The sequence below is a fragment of the Salvia splendens genome, unplaced genomic scaffold, assembly GCF_004379255.2.
Source record: "Salvia splendens isolate huo1 unplaced genomic scaffold, SspV2 ctg503, whole genome shotgun sequence".
In the NCBI taxonomy this organism is placed as follows: Eukaryota; Viridiplantae; Streptophyta; class Magnoliopsida; order Lamiales; family Lamiaceae; genus Salvia; species Salvia splendens.
Window position 1 is genome coordinate 12,639 of NW_024599160.1, and position 6,786 is coordinate 19,424.

General features: G+C 36.9%; 1 pseudogene; it reads right to left on the bottom strand.

Moving 5' to 3' along the window:
* Positions 1–2,728: 2,728 nt before the first annotated feature.
* Positions 2,729–5,397, bottom strand: LOC121790409 (annotated as a pseudogene).
* Between the last annotated feature and the right edge of the window lie 1,389 nt (positions 5,398–6,786).

The following is a 6,786-nucleotide window of genomic DNA, read 5'->3' on the forward strand; positions in this document are numbered from 1 at the left end:
AAAGCCCTTGCGATGATGATCAGAAACTATCTGATAGAGAAAATCAAACCTCTTTGGTTGCCGATCTTCTTCGGATTCCCACAGACGGCGCCAATTTGTGAACGTTCAATCAACGAGCTTCGATGGAGAGATCGGTTGTACGGGAGAAACCAAAACATGAACAAGAATGAGAACTCAGTTGTTTACGTGGTTCAGCCTTTTAGCCTACGTCCACGGGAGAGAAGAAAGTTGTTTATTGATCAATCTTTTACAAACACTCACACTCGATATCAACTGTAGAGTAGAGTTACAAAGTTGAATCTACACTATAGACTCACTCAAGCACACACAACTATTCTTGATCAACTCTCTTAAGCTTTGTGTGCATATTATCAAAGAATGGAAGAAACTCGACTTCCTCAATGAATGATGAATTGAAAAACCTTCCTCATGAAACAATCTGAAATGAGTATTTATACTCCTCAAGGCTTAACAACCGACTGCATGTGGATAACAAACTCTTCAACCAAAATCTTGGATCTTGAGTAACCACCCCAACCGATTTAATTGCCAATCTATCATGCATCATTTTCAACCTTCATTCCTAACAATATCTGTGGTGTGAGGTGAATCACTGGTGGATTCAACGTTGCTCCCTTGGATCTGGTTCCTGGAGAATAGATTTGTACTATTGGCGGGTGGCTGAGCCATTGCCAAGATCTATTCTGTATTTTGTGTTTCTTGGTTACTTGTATGCATTACTCGTTAGATCCGAGAGGATCCTTTGTTGTGTTGCTAACACGTTCATTGAGTGTGCAGGTTTCCTTGGTGGTCCAGTAGCATCCGGTCAAGGAGGGCTAAGATTACTTGTGTAATAGCTAGGTTCTTTGTAAATTAGCCGCGCGGGTGAGAGTTTGGTTGAGCTCTCTTGTAAAAGAACAAAGAGGTCTCGGGAAATAGGGAATCCGGACTTGTCTGATCCCTACAATAATAATAAAAATAACATAGTAATAAATGAGTATGTGAAAATGTTTTATTTTTATCTATCTACTACCTACAATATTGCATTGCGTATACATTTAAGAAAAACAAATGCAAATATATATTTTTGTGAGTGGTAGCCTTCTGCTTTGTCTTAAATTCTTAATGACACAACTCAATTAATTGACATTTTTTCTCTAATAAGCGTTTTTCCAAACCGCCGCTATAGTTATATTCACTTGATATTGCAATTAATAGTTATTGATTAGCATTTATATTTATATAATATGGTCTTTTGTTTCTATGATGTGAAGTGGAATTTGAAAGATTTTAGAAATTGTAACTTTCGGTTTTTTTATGAATACATGTTCTTTTATTGTGTTTTAATTTATTTTTCAGTTCTGTTACAAATCACTACAGTATCTCGATTTATGCTGAAGTACATGTTTGATTATTAGGATTTGGAGACCTGACGCATCAAGGGTTTATTTCTTTGCATAGTTTTTATGTGATTTCACTATTATTTAAATCAAACATTAATACTACTACCTCCATCCTTAAAAATATAAATTATTTTCGTTTTAGTCCGTCACTCAAAAAAATAAAAACTTTATAAACTTTCTAATTAAGAAGTGGACCACATAATCCACTAACACTTCTTTTTTTTCTTCCCTTCTCTTACTTTACTCATTTTTTTCTCCATCTTTTTTACTTTTTTCAATTATTCGCTCTTATTTTACAAGGACGACGCGACGGTAGGCTACAACTCCTGCTGTTTTAATGAGAACCCCTGTTATTTCAAAAGTTTATATTTTTCAAGGACGATAGTATATTTCTCTATGTAGTGCATGGTTGTTATTTTCATAGAATTTTTTATTTTCTTTCCTTCGTATTTTAATACTCCTAATAATTTTTCTTTTCAATAGTAATCATTAGTTTTTTTGTTTTTTTATATAGTTGATCCGTGTTAGTACTATATAAAATTTACGTTAAAATTATATAGAGCCGATTTCTTTTTTTATATACGCAGCTTGGGTCCATATGGAAGTATTGCTGCTTTTGGTAAATTGAATGTAGTATAATGTAATTTATTTTTATTTTATTACTTTAGCATTATATGAATCGTCTAATTACTGTTTTGATTATTTATTGCATGTCAATTTTTAAAATTTATTGTTATTGATTGTGCCGAATATATAATAAATAAAAATAATTTATTTTGAATTAGTCTAATTATGGAGTAGGAGTAGGAGTAGGAGTAGTATTTTTAAATTTTATTTAATTGCATGATAGGATTTTTATTATTATAAAAATAATAGTACAGTGAGATGCTAGAGTATCAACTCCCTTCACAAGACTATGTATTAAGTGGATAATGAGCTCAATTTTATTTGGTAGGAGTATTTGACAAGTGTTAAGTACATTTGTGTGGACCACATTGGAATTGCTAATAGGTAATGCATGTGTCTTATACAGTGCAGCACTCAAATACCATGAATCATTTCATAATATTGAACTAAATTAAAGAAGATTTGTTATGTCCAAAGCTGAATATGTAATTGAAGGACATCAAGTTTTACTTTATTGCAACATATACTAAGTAATACACAGGACTACAAAAGTACAGTGGCGTGTAATCTTAATTGTTCAAATTAAACTAAAAAATAAAAGGTGATAAAGAACACAATATCAGATCAAAAACAAAAACAAGATCAAAAAGAAAAAAAAAGAAAAAAAAAAGAGGGAGATGAAAACCAAACAAAGAAGATCAGCATTTAGGAAGATCCGACGGTGGAGGAAGGAGCTTTTGATTTGGAAGCTTCCCGTCCAAAACAAGCCATGCCATCTTCAAACCCCAACTCGTGTGAACCTCAAGATGACAATGCATGAACCACACACCTGAATCAACAATGCACCCATTCATTATCATTCTTTTTCATCTTTCAAGTTAATTAATTATACTCCCTCGATGTGAACTCTTTTTCTTTTTTAGTACATCCTGAAGAGTATGAATTTTCTAATTTTGGAAACTCTTTTAGGTGGGATCTATTATCAACTAACAACACTTTAATTACTTTTTTTTTCTATTCTTTCTTACTTTACCAATTATGTACTCCCTCCGTCCACAATTTAAAGAACTCTTTTGCCATTTTGGTTTGTCTACGATTTATAGAACCATTTACTTTATTCCACTTTTAATATGCGGATCTCACATCTCACCAATTTTTTACACTCACAATCCAATATAAAACCAATACTTTAAATGGGTCTCATATTCCACTCACTTTATCCCTTTACTTTTCTTCACAAAGTCAAACAATTTCTTACAACCCGTGTCGAGTCAAAATGACTCTTTAAATGGTGGACAAATGGAGTATTAAAATTCGTGTCAAATCAAATATGCATACTTTTCAGGGACGTAGGGAGTATCCTCTAGTAAAATTTACCAACCTGGATTATCAGCCAAAAACCTAATGGCAACCCATCCACCCGCGGGCACACCAACCGTGTTCCTCTCAACCGGGTCGACCAGATTGAATCTATTCGGATCACTATTCGGGTCATAGTTCCCAAAACACCCTGTCCCACCACATAAAAATTGAATCCATGGAGATGGAGAGGATGGCTCTCAGCTCCAAGAATGCTCGTATCCTGCAACACCACTTCCACGCTCGTATTGAACGCCAAAACCACCAGCTTCGTGCCATTCCCGACCGCCGTGTTGTTCGGAGGGCTCCCCGTATAGTTGAACCAACGGAGCGGGCTAACCGGGAAATCCGGGCTGTACACCCCGCTCGACTGGCCCGCGAAGTGGGCCCCGAGGAGGGCTTTCGAGGGCAGCACGAAGCTCACGTTGCTAACCGACGCCGCGAATTTGGTTCCGTTCGGCCCCTGACACATGGCGTTCCGGTCGCACGGGCACGTCCCTAATCCCACTGTGAAGAAGAACCGCCTCTCCACCTCCCCGACACCTTCGCGGGGAGCCTCCCTGCGAAGGTGGTTGCAAAGGAGGTGTCGTTGAGAGGCGGGAGTTGGGGTTGGTGGAGAGGGAGGTTTTTTATGTGGAGGGATGGGGTTTCGTATTCTAAGATTCCAGCGACGGTGGAGTTGTCGAAGGTGCCGGGGCCGGTGACGTAGGGGCGGGCGGTCATGAGGAAAGTGGCGCCGGGGAATTGTGGTTTGGTGTTGAGAAGGACGTTGGTGGTCTGGCCGGGTGTGATGAGGATGGTGGTGGTTTGGAAGTCGATGTGGGACATAATTTAGAGAATTTAACACGCCCCCTCACGTGTGGGCCGGAAAGGACATTGGTCTCCATCATGTGGGTAGGCAATGCAAGAGAAATCATCATCGATGTGGGCCGGAAAGGACATCGGTCTTCCACTCGTGAGGTAGATAAGAGATAAAGAGAAAACCATCATCGACTTGGGCCCGCTCTGATACCATATTAGAAATGGGCCACTCACCCCTTAAAAGGCCTCATAAGGGGGAGGGTTATCCACACTTATATAGATTAGATGAGATCTTCACCAAGTCGATGTGGGACAAAATTTAGAGAATTTAACAGGTGTGGTTGGCGATGCTGAAGAAGAGCTCGTCGTTGAGTGCAGCGTTGATTGTGCGGAGGAGGTAGGTCTTGCCTGCCTTCACCCTCAATTTGAATGTATCTGTTTATTTCTTAAGTAATTAGTCGAAAATATTTTCAGTGTGATTTTCCAGCTTGTTAGTTTGTACCTTTGGCGGAGCAGTTGTAGAGTGGCCCCGGGAGGCCGTTGATGGTGTAGGCATCCGAGACGTTGGGGCCGCCGCCGGTGGCTAGAGCTTGTTTTATTATGGCTTCAAGGTCAGCATTGAACCATTCTCCTGTATATGATCATTTTTGTTGTAATATGCATCTAGTTTAAATCAAAAGTAAGAACTTACTTTGATAAAAAGGAAATTTTACCAAATATGATGGGGACTTCCTTGTAAGGTGTTTGGAATGGATAGTTGGCATTTTTCTTTGGGAGGATGATGATATGGCCATAAAGAGTAGATTTAAGCCAAGAAATATGTGCATGCCAAAAAAGGGTTCCTCTTTGCCCAACTATGGTGAAATTGTAGACATAGCTTTGTCCGGTTTGTATGGGGCATTGTGTGTGATATATGCCGGCCCATCTGCCCATCCACTGCGGAGTTGTCTAATTCCGTGCCTGTCACATGTAGATAAGACAAATCATGATAAGAACATAATATAGGTCACGAGTTATCTACCTTAGCAAATGAATATTTTGATTTAGTTATATCTGCATACCAGTGGATGGTGATATTGTTAGGGACATGATTGGTGACTTTTATGAGTAGGCGATCACCCTCCCTTGCTACTACAGGAGGCCCAGGGAATTTCCCGTTCACGGTCACAACGCTCTTCGTGTGGCACAATCGCGTCACGTTTTGCATCTTGATCTGAAAGAGTTTAAAGAAATCAACCACTAATTGAAACAAGACATGCTAAAAAAAACTACTACTACTACATCTTGGTATAAGAGTACTAACATTGAAGTCGTAGCGCCTAGTCATGGCTTGTGCATAGTGAGGAAGAAGGCATAATGCCATGAATGCAGAAAACAATGCAAGTAATTGAGAGGCACCCATTTTTCCTTTTTTTGAAAAGTTGAGTGTGGAGGATGATTGTTTGTTTCTGCCTACTGTTAGAAAAATGCCATTGAGGTTTTATAGGGTGGAATTTGGCTGATTAGGTGGTGATGAATTCAATATTTTTAAACAAACAAGAATAGATATATATCTTCACTAAAAAGGGATTAAAAAAATGTAAATACTTTGGATGCCCATGTGTTGTTAGAACACAACATCAAAGTGGTGTTTAAGACAATAGTTCATAGCCGTGTCAAATCTTTCCTTATTCGTGTTGCTCTTAAAATATTGAGTCATGTTCTATATCTAAAATAACTCTTAAAATATTGAGTAATGTTCTATACCTAATTTTAATTTTTCATGCATAAAAAATGGAAATGATGTTAAAGATTTTAGTAAACAATCAACTGGGTTACCTAATTGAGTAAACTTTCACATGACTGCAATCTATTTTCAATAGATATATCATATATGAATGAATTGTTAAAGCTTCTGATAAACAAGAAACATATACTTGGTACTCAAGCATATAATAGAAGTATATGTGAAGAGAAATTTGTTGAGGAGTCGTACAATAAGATATCAGATATGGACAATGATAGTCCTTATTCATTAAAATGTTAAAATGATAGATTTTGTATAAACATTTTATAGTATTAAATTTATAATGCTTTGCCGTCTGAGTTTTAGTCCACTGGGCCAGCTCACCATGAGGCCATATATTAAAAAAGAAGCACCTAAACCCAACTCAATTCAGCCCACTCTATATCCGGCCCAATTCAGAACTAAATTTTATCTCAAGCTCGAATAGAATGAACTGTTTAGCACCAAGTACTAATTTTTATTTTTATTTTAAATAAGTAGTTCAAAAAATTTATTTTGTATCATCAAGATTTATATTTTTTTTGCATTTTATCTCATGTGATAACCGATATCTCATAAACATCAATTTGAATGTATAGCTCTATAATAATATCGTATTTTTATTTAAATTGAAGATTTCGAAGTTATACATTACGAGTTTCCATGCAATGATCATGCGAAACCAAATTTAACCGTGGAAGCTTTTGTACGAAATATCGAGATTTTTTCAGATTCTTGGCATTTTATTTTTATTTTTATTTTTATTTTTTAATCCTTATACAAGACATGCGTGAATACTGAATAGTCAATCTCATTTTCACACTTTTTTAG